The sequence below is a fragment of the Pan troglodytes genome, chromosome 6, assembly GCF_028858775.2.
Source record: "Pan troglodytes isolate AG18354 chromosome 6, NHGRI_mPanTro3-v2.0_pri, whole genome shotgun sequence".
In the NCBI taxonomy this organism is placed as follows: domain Eukaryota; kingdom Metazoa; phylum Chordata; class Mammalia; order Primates; family Hominidae; genus Pan; species Pan troglodytes.
Genome location: NC_072404.2, coordinates 99556732 through 99571342, shown reverse-complemented (window position 1 = coordinate 99571342; position 14611 = coordinate 99556732).

Sequence of the window (14611 nt, the reverse complement as noted above, 5' to 3'; positions counted from 1 at the left end):
ATAAAAAGAAAAATTTGTTAAGTGACTTCTGTGCCTGTGTTCTTGTATTCCAGATGTGTCTACAGGTCATAATTATGGCCACAGTGATTTTTAATGTAATTGCAACTTTTAATTTATTTTATGTTACTTTATTATTACCTTAATTTTTCATATTTTTTCAGCTTTTGAATGTTATTCTAATATAAAACCTTTCCCAAGCTAATTAGGATGATCACAGCTTATTTATTCAGAATAATTATGGAATTATTTAGATAATTGTCCAATAGTTTTTAAAAATTATTCATGATAATTATTTCTTTAAGATCTCTTAAATAGATTAAGTGCTATTTAATTTTATATTTTCTTCATGATGCAGCATCATTAGGAATGTAGATTACTTTGTTACAATTACAATAATTTGTGATGCAAGTAGCTGTTTGCTTATGTACTTAAGGGAACTACTCTAACTGGTGAAGAGTAGGATGAAGCATCCATGTCCCTACAAAGGATATGAACTCATCCTTTTTTATGGCTGCATAGTATTCCATGGTGTATATATGCCACATTTTCTTAATCCAGTCTATCATCGATGGATATTTGGGTTGGTTCCAAGTCTTTGCTATTGTGAATAGTGTCGCAATGAACATACATGTGCATGTGTCTTTATAGCAGCATGATTTATAATCCTTTGGGTATATACCCAGTAATGGGATAGCTGGGTCAAATGGTATTTCTAGTTCTAGATCCTTGAGGAATTGCCACACTGTCTTCCACAATGGTTGAACTAGTTTACAGTCCCACCAACAGTGTAAAAGTGTTCCTATTTCTCCACATCATCTCCAGCACTTGTTGTTTCCTGACTTTTTAGTGATCCACATTCTAACTGGTGTGAGATGGTATCTCATTGTGGTTTTGATTTGCATTTCTCTGATGGCCAGTGATGGTGAGCATTTTTTCATGTGTCTGTTGGCTGCATAAATGTCTTTTTTTGAGAAGTGTCTGTTGATATCCTTTGACCACTTTTTGATGGGGTTGTTTTTTTCTTGTAAATTTGTTTGAGTTCTTTGTAGATTCTGGATATCAGCCCTTTGTCAAATGAGTAGATGGCAAAAATTTTCTCCCATTCTGTAGGTTGCCTGTTCACTCTGATGGTAGTTTCTTTTGCTGTGCAGAAGTTCTTTAGTTTAATTAGATCCCATTTGTCAATTTTGGCTTTTGTTGCCATTGCTTTTGGTGTTTTAGACATGAAGTCCTTGCCCATGCCTATGTCCTGAATGGTATTGCCTAGGTTTTCTTCTAGGGTTTTTATGGTTTTAGGATTAACATTTAAGTCTTTAATCCATCTTGAATTAATTTTTCTACAAGGTTTAAGGAAGGGATCCAGTTTCAGCTTTCTACATATGGCTAGCCAGTTTCCCTAGCACCATTTATTAAATAGGGAATCCTTTCCCCATTTCTTGTTTTTGTCAGGTTTGTCAAAGATCAGATGGTTGTAGATGTGTGGTATTATTTCTGAGGGCTCTGTTCTGTTCCTTTGGTCTATATCTCTGTTTTGGTACAGTACCATGCTGTTTTGGTTACTGTAGCCTTGTAGTATAGCTTGAAGTCAGGTAGCTTGATGCCTCCAGCTTTGTTCTTTTGGCTTAGGATTGTCTTGGCAATGCAGACTCTTTTTTGGTTCCATATGAAGTTTAAAGTAGTTTTTTCCAATTCTGTGAAGAAAGTAATTTGTAGCTTGATGGGGATGGCATTGAATCTATAAATTACCTTGGGCAGTATGGCCATTTTCATGATATTGATTCTTCCTATCCATATATCTGGGTTATTTTATAATCAGAAAAAAAGCACTAAATGTGAATAAAAGTGCTGAATTATTTTAGTTATAATGTTACCTTTCATGGTCCAGCCTCTAAAGTGCTTGAATTCTATACTTCCTACTCATGATCTGACTTTGAGCTTCATTAATTCCATTCCAAGCTATGCGTAATTTCTATTCCAAAAGCATGTTTTCTATCTTTTTGAAAACAATCCAAAAGATCTTTTTCGATTTATCTTTTTCTTCAAAATTATTTTAGTGATTTTATTTTATTTTTAGAAAACTTTTTAAAAAAAACCTGACAATTATATCTCAATTTGGTATTAAAACACTATTTTGCTGGTGCTTGAAAACTCAAAAATCTCCATTGTCTATAGCATAAAATACACAATCTTAAAGCTTTTCTCTAGTGTATTTCCAAATTACCTACCTTATTTTACTTATTATGCCTCTATGTTAGCCCTCTTTTTCTATCCTATTGGCCTAGAATATGTCATTTTTAGTCCTGTCTCTTGTGGGACTCTACTAAATGGTCCATCTTTACTAAATGATCCATTGGTTAGATCCGTTTCCTTTTGAAACCTTTCCTGAGCTTTCCAAACTCAAAAAAACTCTACCTTCTGTAATTATTTATGACACTTACTATTATTCTCTTGGAACATGCATACTACTTTGTATTGCCATCCTTTCTAGGGTAACTTCTGGATGATTTTGTATATGCACAACACCTAGGAGTGTTTATCCACAATACTTGGAAGTGTCTTACATATTTGGTAAGGTTGTAATGATGGGTGGGCTCATTTCACTTAGACTACATGCCAATAGTCTATCTGAGAGTGTTCCCGTCCTTTCATGAAGAAAGTAGTGTGTATTTCCTTTTGGCAGAGGCATCCTTGCCAGCAAGATACTAGGAGTACACATTTCTACCAGGAAAGCAAAATACAGACTGGAAGCCAAAACTCAAGGAATTCTGGCCAAAGATGTAAAGAGCCAAATTCTCTCAGAAATGGTTTCCTAGAAGTAATTTGTGCTGACTATGCTTCAGTTCAAACAAACTCCTTTAAGAGCAAAATAGCAGTACGTGATATATCTAACCATTGTAGATAGCTAGCTTGAAGTAGGAGTATATATATATATATAACTGTTGGCTAAAATAATCTAGATTATTGCTTCAGCAATCCCGTTCATTTTGAAAAGTAGCAACTCATTTTCTGCAGCTAGGTAGTAGTAAGTGCACATCGTTTTAGAATTGTAGTATCTTTCTAATTACTGAACAGCTTTTGTCTGGTGTGGACTTTGGTTGAAGCTAGTGTGTTGAAGGTTTCTTTTTAAAACTGAGTGCCATAGTATAGTGACACTAATATCTATATTCATATTTATAATTATCCAGATATATAATAAATGTTTATTAAATGCAAGCTACGTCTCTCACAGAATGAAAAGAAATATAAGCCATTGTCCTTGCCTTTAAGAAGTTTGCAATATGGATAGCTAGATAATATGTGTTACTTATTGAAAATGAATTCATAATAGAATAAAGCATTTATCATTATTTAAGAATGATACAACAAAAATACCATGAGAGCAAAAGGGAGAGAAAGGAGTTCCTTCAGGCTGGGATGACTATAGAAATCTATATGGAAGTAAACTCTGACTTGCACTTGAAGAATGGGTAGACTTTGAACAGGAAAGAAGAGAGAAAAGTATTCTTGGTGAATGAAGACTGTGAACAATGTGAACAAGGCCATGGAGTCAAAGTCATTTTAGGAAGAAAGTGAGTAAATTGACTTTTTTAGGGAGGTATAAAATTGTAGATTAGACCAGAAGAATCTGGGTTGAGATTATAGAAAAGTGTGAATGCCAGGTAAGCACTAAGGACTTACCTTTTAAGTGTGAGGACGCATTTAGGGAAGATTTTGAGAAAAGAAAACATATGATCCAAGTTGAGTTTTACTGAAGTTAATTTGTCAGCTATGTACTGTTTGAAAAGGAAGATAGAGACAGTAATATGAGGAAGTTTAGAAGACCAAGAAAGCAGCTGAAGTGTGAGGTAGAATAGAGGATATATGTAGTATTTCCATTCAGCATCCCCTCTTTTCTGATTCAGTGATTCAGGTGGAGATGACACCATTTGCCCTCAAAAGCCATAGGTAGGCCGGGTGCGGTGGCTCACGTCTGTAATCCCAGCACTTTGGGAGGCCAAGGTGGGCAGATCACAAGTCAGGAGATCGAGACCATCCTGGCTAACATGGTGAAACCCTGTCTCTACTAAAAATACAAAAGAATCAGCCGGTGTGGTGGCAGGCACCAGTAGTCCCAGCTACTTGGGAGGCTGAGGCAGGAGAATGGCGTTAACATGGGAGGCAGAGCTTGCAGTGAGCCGAGACCACACCACTGCACTCAAGACTGGGGGACAGACAGAGACTCCATCTCAAAAAAAAAAAAAAAAAAAAAAAAAGCCATAGGTAGAGCACATGACCCAATTCTGGTTAACTAAGGGAGTCCATTTCTCTGGTCATAATTATTGGTTCAGAGATGGGCACATGATCTAAACTAAGACAGAGTTATCTCTAGAACTTTTCCTTCTAGACCTATGGAGAAAGATGTCCTCTTCCCAGTGATCTTATCAGTGGTCATCTATTCTGTTACCTTGTGTGGTGGCCAGCCTCCATGATATTCCTCAATGGTTCCTCCTAGTATTCATGCCCTTGCATAATCTTCCTCCATATTATATCAGAGTTTGTCTGTGTGATGAATAAATGTACAGCAGAAGTGATGGTATGCTGTAAACGAAACTGGGTAGGAATGGATGCTACGGAGTCCAAATTGGAATTAGCAACACTTGATAACTGGATTTTTAAATGCAAGGGAACACAAAGTTTTTGAGTTCGATAAAATGGCTATGTCATTAACAGATGTGACAAAGTCTGGAAGGGGAATTTTTTGCTTTGTTGTTGCGAAAGATGGGTAGGGGAGATGAATTTATTTTCGGGTTGAGACCCTTGATAACAATATTAAGAACAATGGCTGGTATTTACAAAAATGAATAAACTACCCCATAAAATAGTGAGTTATCTGTCCTCTGTCACTGTATATATTCAGGATGTTGGAAATTGGACGTCTTTTAGTAATACAACATATAAAGTCATTTCCAGTTAAGAGATTTGGTTACTCTGTTTCTACTAGTTGTCTCACACACACACACACACACACACACACACACACACGAAGAAATTCTAAAAGTAAATGGAGACAATAGCCACAATCTTCCCTACCATAGACCTCTTAATAGTTTTCTCCCTGTTTCTCACTTGTTTCATGTGAATTCTAATCTCTACTGGAGCATGCCCAAAGTATTAAGCCATTTTTGCCTTGCTGTAAAGTAACACGAGACTGAGTAATTTATAAAAAAAGAGGATTAAGTGGCTCATGGTTCTTCAGGTTTTACAGGAAGCATGGTGCTGGCATTTGCTCAGCTTCTAGAGATCTGTTCCCATGTTCCAAACACCTCCCACAAGGTCCTACTTCCAACATTGGAGATTATATTTCAGCATGAGATTTGGGCAGGGACAAATATCCAAACTATATTCCCAGCATGGTGGGCAGGCTGGAACTAGGATTGGAGGCTTATGGTCACACTCAACTTTCAACTTTGCAAATTATTTCAGTTTCATTCTTACTCGATTCTATGCTGGGTAAAATTGGCCATCTCACAAAATGCTCAGAAAAACAAAAGGTGCTCTGGCAATGACAAACCCATGTGTCCTCCTTCCACTAGAAATGATTTTATGCCCTATAAATATCTTTCTCTATATTATCCAATATCCTTTAATTCCCTTTTTCCTCAATTTTCTTTCCTTTTTAAAAATTTATAATCTATTTCTTATTTCTGAAAAAAACCTTTTTCTTTAACATAATCATGAAGCAAACAAGATACATTATTTGAAAAAACAAAACAGAAATGTAGAACAAGGAAGTTAGGCTAGATAAACACTAAGATTTCCTTTAGCTCATAAACTTAAATAATAAATCTTAGGCATTTTGTATTCAGCATCAATGAACTCCTTGAATAATAATAGAAAATATTTTTAATGATAAAATTATACAAACTATGTTTTTTGATGCTTTTTCATCCAATTGTAAAATTCTAAGAACATTTAAAAGGTATTTATGGGCTTGAAAAAACTGACATTCTTCTCTATTAAGTATCTTATTCATAAGAGGCCAGATCTTGATATTCAATAGAGTTTGTGCAACACAGCAAACAAGGAAGTGGAACAATGCAAAGAAAACAAATTCATCACTCCCCTGCCTCCCTTGCCCCACACCTTGGAGTCACTGAATACTTTTTCTTTGAAGTCTAGAAAAATCTCTTCTTGCATGATTTGATTGGTGCCTTCCCTAGATATTTTGCATTTACTTTCCCTGCATTCAGTTGAATATTTTCATGAAAAATAGAGCTTTGTTCAAAAACATTTGTTTTTGCAACTGTGAAAGATCTAGCAAAAGCACTGGTAATTTTAGTGATTTTCTAAAATCACACAGCAGAGTTTTTGTCATTGGAAATACACTATTGGAAATACAAAGTTTTCTTAAGTCATGTAGGAACATCAAAAGGACCAAGCTGATGCAATATTCACATAACAATTGTTTGATGAAAGCAAGGGAATTTCCAGTCAACCATTTCTAACCACACTTCACCTGGCTAACATTAGGGCTATTTGACTTTTTAATTCTATTTGCATAAAGAAAGGCAAGCCAAGAGAGAATCACGAGTCAATTTGTTTCATAACTTTCCTTGCATGATGCTGTTCTTTTTCTCTGTTTCTCACTCTAGCTTCCCTCTTGTTGACAGTTCATCTCACATAGGCTGTTTATAATGGAGAAGAAATTATCTTTCAGGATAAAGGCAGAATGCCAAAGTGGGTGGCAAACTTTTGGCAGTATTCTGGGTTTTCTTAAACACAATGCACATTCTTTTTCCTTTATCCCCTTAGAAGGGAAAAATGAAACTCACCAACTTTTATGGAACAAATTTAGTTCAGCCTTCAGCTGACCTAGTGTTCTTTTTTTCTGTAGTTACCTCATGTAGAAGATTCTTGAGCATTCTTGTGTAAGATTATTAAAAAATATATTTTGCTCCTTTTTTTTTTGGTATGACTTTGCAGTATACCAGTGTAACTTAACAATAAAATTCCTCTTTTCATGTCACAAGTTTGGTTGCCCTAGTTTAAAATTATATGTTGAATTATGAAAATCAAGCATTTATTTACCAAGGAGAAAAGAGAATTCTATTTTGGAATTGTTTATATAGGCTTAGTATAATTTCCCACTCATATTTTTTTCCTAACAAGTTGTCTGGAAAGCCATTCCTCCTCTACTAGTGATATTATACAAATGTAAAGAAAATCTGAAATCATTTTTATTTTCACTGACTTCTCATGAATGAATCCCAATTTTTGTATTATTTGCTGAAAAGAATGAAAAGATTGATTTTGTCAAAATGCACTACTGTGAGGAAAGAAACATGGTTTGCGATTGAATAATAGAGTAAAATACTGGCCTATATTAAAATAGTTGGCCTTAAAGAAAATTCGGAGAGACTAGATTTGGATTGTACATATAAAAACAATATGTTAATTCTCTAGCCTATGTAATATAGATTTAGAAAACTAGTTAAGTATAGAAAGCTTATGCAATAATGGGCTATTTTGTAGTTGCATTTCAAGTTTTTGAAACAATTTTCATTAAGTTTCACATTAGATTTTATTTTTGTTAAGTTAAAAAATAAATCTCTAAAAGGAAGAAATGGTGGCTGTTCACTCAAAAGCATATCTCACTATCTTGACTAGTCCATGGGATTTTAATAGTTATTCTGGAAATACTTTTGAAGAGGAACTATCGATGAAGTTTTGCTTAAATGTTAGGGCTGGGGATCTAAAAACTGAAGTGAAACCCAGAGATGGGTCAGGAAGTCGTAGTGGTGACTAACAGAGGTGACTAATGGAGGTGTCAGATTGTTCATGGCCTTCTGTGCCACCAGAAAGAATTTTGCCATAAAGTATTTATGAGCAGTCATTGAACAATGCCTGGATGTGGGTTTTTAAGTGTCTCTTTTCCTAGCACTGTTACATACTCTATTCTTTTGGTAACCCGAAGCAGTCGCAGAACTTACTGAGCTGGTGAGCTCATTAGGCCAGGACTGAAGATTCTGCCAGGGGTGGGGAGATTTGCTTTGTTTTGCACCTTTGGACTCTTCTCCAAGCCTTCCAATGACACAGATGTACATACTTTATCACAAACAGGAGAAAACACGAGAGTATAGAAGGATTGGTGCTGAGCTGTCAGCATGACATGGTGGCACCAGTACTGGCTACAAAGTCAGGAGGTCTGCCTCCCAGCCCTTGTTCTGCCACCCACAAGCTCATGACTCTGGAAAAGTCTCCGTATGCTGGCTTCATTGTCAGTTATCAAGGAGACTTCATAGGGATTTATAATTTGAAATGATGCTAGTTAGCATTTACAGATATTATATTGGATTACAGATATTAGATTATAGATTATATTACAGATATTGGATTATAGATGTGTAGACATTAGAATGTCTTCGTATAAATGCTGCTTCTTATGAGAGACGGATGCTAGCTGGATTTTAGAGAAGCAGTTGGGTGATGATACATTGGCACCAGCCCATTTATAGCTGGGACCAGAATTATAATTGCCTCTTTCCCTTCAGAACATGAAGCTTTGTGAGAAAAATGATAATTTTAGTACACTTAGCTCACTATTGATGACATCCCTTCTAGCAATACCATCTACTGCCCAGCTTTTTCTAGAGCCAAATCTTAGCAATGTGCATAGTCACCTACTTTGTCTCCTCAATTATTTGGAATCAGATTCTTCTTTCCAAAGAAAAAAGTCTGTTTCTTCCTTATGGAAGTTTTTGGGATTTTTCTCTTTATCCTTGGTGGCCTGAAGTTCCATCAAGCTTGCAAAGGCGTGCATTCCTCCCCTCCCTCCTCAGCCCCTTCATCTTACAGAGGTTTTGCTCTGAAGTCTAGTGTCTTTCTCTAGCTCCAAGAAATTTCCCTCCATTATTTATTTGTTTTCTTATTTTATTGCTTCTATTGCATCCTTCTGAAACTTACACAATGGGTATTTGAGATCATTTGGGTCTCTTTTCATGCCCCTTAACTCTTCTTTAAATTTTCCATTTTATGAATTTTTTCTTTTGAATTGTGTTCTGGGAGAATCCCTCAGTTTAGACGTTTAGTTCTGTAAATTAATCTTCAGCTATATCTATTTTGGAAATTAGTTTCCCTATTAATATGTAAAGTTTTCTCCTTTTTGGATCCTGGGTGTAAATAGTTAATCACACCATCTTAATTCATAGCACAGTTTTATAATTTGCCCATGTGTCTTGTTTCATTCATTCATTCATTTTTAATTTGTATAAATTTAGGGAATACTAGTTCGTTTTCTTAAATGGTTATATTACATAAAGGTAAAGTTTGGGCTTTTAGTGTAACCACCACCCAAATAACGTACATTGTACCTATTGAGTAATTTCTCATCCTTTACTCCCCTCCTACCCCTCTGAATCTTTTGAGGCCTTAGTCATGAATTCTTTGTCTAGGCCAATGTCCAGAAGAGTTTTTCCTAGGTGTTCTTCTAGGATTTTTGTAGTTTTGGGTCTTAAATTTAAGTCTTTAATCTATCTTGGGTTAATTTTTGTATATGGTGAGAGATAGGGGACCAGTTTCATTCTTCTACATTTGTCAACTTGGTTAAAGATGAGTTGGCTGGAGGTACATGGCTTTACTTCTGAGTTCTCTATTTTGTTCTGTTTATCTATGTGTCCATTTTTATGCCAGTACCATGATATTTTGATTACTATATTTTTGTAGCATAATTTTTTTCTATTTCTTTTTTGTTCTTTTTTTGACTGACAGTTTACCCTGATAGAAAGCCTTGTAATATAATTTTAAGTCAGGTAATGTTGATGGCAGCAGCCGCCTGCCTGGAGTGGTGGCTGCGAAGACACCAGCTGCAGGTGGGGAGGCGCTGCCTTGGCTTTGAGCTCCATGGAGCCGGTGAGAGCTGGGAACAGGCAGAAGCCTCATGCCCTTCCGAATTGGCAGTGCAGAAGCCTCAAGCTTCCCAGGTACAGCTGCAGCCACCCAAGCCACAGCTGTGGACCTGGGCATACCTGTGTTCTTGGGGGCCCAGGAAGCCCCTCTGCCCCCTCAGGCTTGGAGGTGTCTGCTCCCACAGCCTGGCTTCTCCCCACTCCTGGTGCCTGCTCTGATCTTGAAGCAAAATTGAGGCTGAGCCTGGGTGCTGTCGCAATCTGGGTGGGTGCACATGCTTGGAGCAGTGCTGACACACCAGACCCCTGCTGCCTTGGCGCCCTTCAGACTTTGGGTATCAACAAGCACGGAAGAGGGTGAGGGGGGTTGCTGAAGGCAGCTCGGCACTGGCCTGCAGTTGCCTCTTGGCACAAACAGCCTGAGTGCTATGGATGACAGCAGGAGGCAGGGCAGAAAGAGGCAGGTCCCTAGTGAAGCCCCACCTTTGAGCCAGGGATGGCCTGAATCCAGAGGCCTGGCTGAAGAGCCAGGATGGGAACTTATGGTGCTTTCTCTGGGCTCCCCATGGCCACCCATGAACCAACCACCACCCCTTCCTCCCCTCTGAAGCCCATAAAACCCCTGGGCTCAGCCAGATCCAGGAGATGATCAGATGACTGCCTGTGGAGAAGAGCTACCCACTCCAGGGTCTCCTCTGTCACTCAATAAAGCTCCTCTTCACCTTGCTCACCTCCACTTGTTTGCGTACATCATTCTTCCTGGATGCAAGACAAGAACTCAGGACTTGCCAAATGGGAGGGCTAAAAGAGCTGTAACAGAAACAGGGATGAAATATGCCCCTTGCTCACCACGTTGCAGGCAACAAGAAAGAAAGAAGAGAGAAGGAGAGACAGCTGTGGCCCTTTGGGGATCCCAGACCTAGGAGCTCCCCAAACCAGGGCTGTGCCACCCTCTCTGAGGCTCTGCAGATTCCTGGCATCTCCAAGCTTCTGGGTGCTACCGCATTCCCTGGTGCCAGCTGTGGAAGCTGCTTCAGGCATGCCTGGTCCAGATGCAGCCTCATAGGGAGCTGGCACCCATGCTGGCACCTGGAGCTGCCAACCTTACCACAGCCGGTGTGCCTGGCTGTGCCCAGTGGCTGAACCCCACTCTCACTCACATACCCCTTGCTACTCTGTGCCTGGCTCGTCCTTGGTAGGCATGAGATTTGGGCCAGTGGTGTGAGCCAAGCACAGCCTGCCAGGCCAGGTGGGTGGAATGAGCCCAGTGGGCCTGAGTAAAAACCTGGGGAAATGTGCCACCAGCCACAGAGGTTTTCCGGCTGGCAAAGCAACACCCCAAGGATCTCGTGACAATGTGATGCCTCTAGCTTTGTTCTTTTGGCTTAGGATTGCTCATTTGTTTATTTTACTTATTTATTTATTTTTGAGATGGAGTTTCACTCTTTTTGCCCAGGCTGGAGTGCAATGGCGCGATCTCGGCTCACCGCAACCTCTGCCTCCTGAGTTCAAGCGATTCTCCTGCCTCAGCCTCCTGAGTAGCTGGGATTACAGGCATGCACCACCATGCCCAGCTAATTTTGTATTTTTAGTAGAGATGGGGTTTCTCCATGTTGGTCAGGCTTGTCTCGAACTTCCTACCTTGGGTGATCTGCCTGCCTTGGCCTCTCAAAGTGCTGGGACTACAGGCGTGAGCCACCATGCCCAGCTTATTTGTTTATTTTTAAAACTTTCATCCTTGATGCGTGTTCCCTTTCTCCCCACCATTGTTTCTATTTAAGATATTTCATATATGTTCTTAAATATGCATGTCTTTTTGTATGCCAAAAGGTATTTTGTTGTTTTCCAAGAGTGTTTTTCTTTTTTTAACTTAATAAACAGTGTTTTACTATGCAGGATAGTTTTTTATAGTTTAAAAAATGTTTGGTAACTAAACTGGGTGTGGTGGTGCTGGTCTGTAGTCCCAGCTGCTTGGGAGCCAGAGGCAGGAGGATCACTAGAGCCCAGGAGTTAGAGTCTAGCCTGAGCAACATAGTGAGATCTCATCCCTAAGAAAAAAAAATAGTAATAATAGTCTTGATTCCCAAGAATCCCAATTGTTTCTGTTTTTTTATAGCTGTCATATTTTTGCTAATTAAAGTAATATATTCTCGAATACCTCCAAATAAATTATACTTAAAAAGTCTTATTCTGTTGCTGCCATTAATTTTCTTCAAGTTTTAGTTATTCAGTTATTTGAATCAGATGATCCTTCCTAATGATGTTAATTTTCCCCAAGTATTTGGTGATAATTTGATTGTCTGTTAATTCGGGTTCCACTTCTGGTGATAAAGAGGGAGCAGTAGAATGTGTGGCCCAGAGGTCTACTGTATTAGTTTCCTAGGGTTGCCCTAACGAACCACAAACTAAGTGGCTTAATAGAAATTTATTTTTTCACAGTACTGGAGGCTAAAAGTCCAAAATCTAAGTACTGTCAGGCCATGCAACCTCCAAAGCCTCTAGGAGATTATTTTCTTCTTCGAGCTTCTCTGCCTCTGTCTTTTTATTATTATTATTAAGAGACAGGGTCTTGCTCTGTCACCCAGGCTGCAATGCACTATAGCTCACTGCAGCCTCAAACTCCTGGGCTCAAGTGATCCTCCTGCCTCAGCTTCCCAAGTAGCTAGGACTACAAGTACATGCCATTATGCCTGGCTAATTTTTTATTTTTTTTGTAGAGACAGGGATTTGCTATGTTGCTCAGTCTGGTCTTGAGCTCCTGGCCTCAAGCAATTCTCTTACCTAGGACTCCCAAATTGTTGAGATTACTGATGTGAGTCATCATGCCTGGCCCTCTGTCTCTCCTTTCACATGATTGTCTTCTCTCTGTGTCTGTGTGTCTTCATGTCTTCATATGGCATTCTCCTCTCTGTGTCTCTCTCTTCTTCTTCTTTTTTTTTTTGAGATGGAGTCTTGCTCTGTCACCCAGGATGGAGTGCAGTGGCACGATCTCGGCTCACTGCAACCTCCACCACCCGGGTTCAAGCAATTCTCCTGTCTCAGCCTCCTGAGTAGCTGGGACTATAGGTGCCTGCCACCACACCTAGCTAATTTTTGTGTTTTTAGTAGGGACGGGGTTTCACCATATTGGTCAGGCTGGTCCCAAACTCCTGACCTCAAGTGATCTGCCCGCCTCGGAATCCCAAAGTGCTGGGATTACAGGCGTGAGCCACTGTGCCCGGCCATCTCTCTCTTCTTACAAGGGCACAAGTCATATTGGATTGAGAGACCACCATACTCCATTGTAACCTCATTTTGACTAATTACGTCTGCAATAACCTATTTCCAAATAAGGTCACATTCTGAGGTACCAGGGATTAGGACTTTAACATATCTTTTTGGGGGGGCATAATTTAATCCATAACTATGGGGAAGTAGTTTGTTTACTGGGTAAACATGGGCTTCCTGTCCTTACCTTGTACTTTTTCCTGAAGCTATTCTGGGAGTCTCCTATTTCAGAACTCTTACTTTAGAGACCTGTACATGACACTTTATCTTGGTGGCAAATGCTCTAGTCAGACTTCCCTTTTCTTTCTGTGCCTCTGCTGTCACTGTGGAAGTCTTGCTGGACTCTGCTTTTCAGACTCCAATACTGAAGCCACGAGCCTTTCCCAAAGCCTTTTAGCTTTGTTTATAAATGAGATCTGTAGCCAGCTGTGCAAGTCTTTGGGTAGAAGGGTCACTGGCCAGATCTTCTGATGGTAGTCCTTTAATGATTCACCCAATGTTTTCTCCGCAGTTGATTTAGCTTGCTTACTTGGAAAATAATACTCATCTGCGGTTTTCTTAGAAACTATTGCTGCTTTTTGCAATAGCCTCTATTTGAATCTTGTGGTGCAGTCTCTATACTTGTTTCTTTTAATCTGATCTCACTGTTGTCTCCTCTCTCCGAGATGTTTTTTATGTCCTGGAAATTCCTCAAATAATCTGGTCCACTGATGCTACCCTTTTCTGTTTTTCAGTATGCTATGGTGCCTTCTTTAGCCATAGCTTTTCTTTAATTTCAGTGGGATTTCGGTGAAAAAGAAGATAAATCGTATGTGTTTACTTTGCCGTAATTACATAGCATAAGGCGTTGATCTAAACTAGAGGTAATCAAACTTGTTTTATTACCTGGATAGTAAATATTATAGGCTTTGTGGGCTATAATGTCTGTGTTGCAAGTACTCAGTACTGCTGTTGTAGTGCAAAAGCAGCCATAGATAACACGTAAATGAATGCAAGTGGCTGTGTTCCAATAAAATTTTATTATAAAATAGGTAGTAGGCTAGGTTTGGCCTATCCCTGAAACCAGTGGTTCTCAAACTTACCATGCATCCAGAATCTTTGGAAGGTCTTGATAAAAAATAGATCACTCTGCTTATCTCCAGTTTCTAACTTAGTAGGTCTGGGCTGGGGGGTCCCAGGATTTGCATTTCTAGTAAGCTCCTAGATGATGGTGGTACTCCTGGTCTGTGGAGCGTACTTTGAGAATCACTTATCTAAGTCATTTTTGTTTTCTAAATACCACTATCTCAACCATTTATTGATAACACAACCATGTTCCTCATTCATTCATTCATCTAACAATTATTTATTGAGCTTCTACGATGTGATGTGCCAGGCTCTAAGTCATGAGAATACTGTCACAAATAAGATAAAATCTCTGTTCTTTTGAGTAGGAGAACCAGACAACCAGGAAACACAAG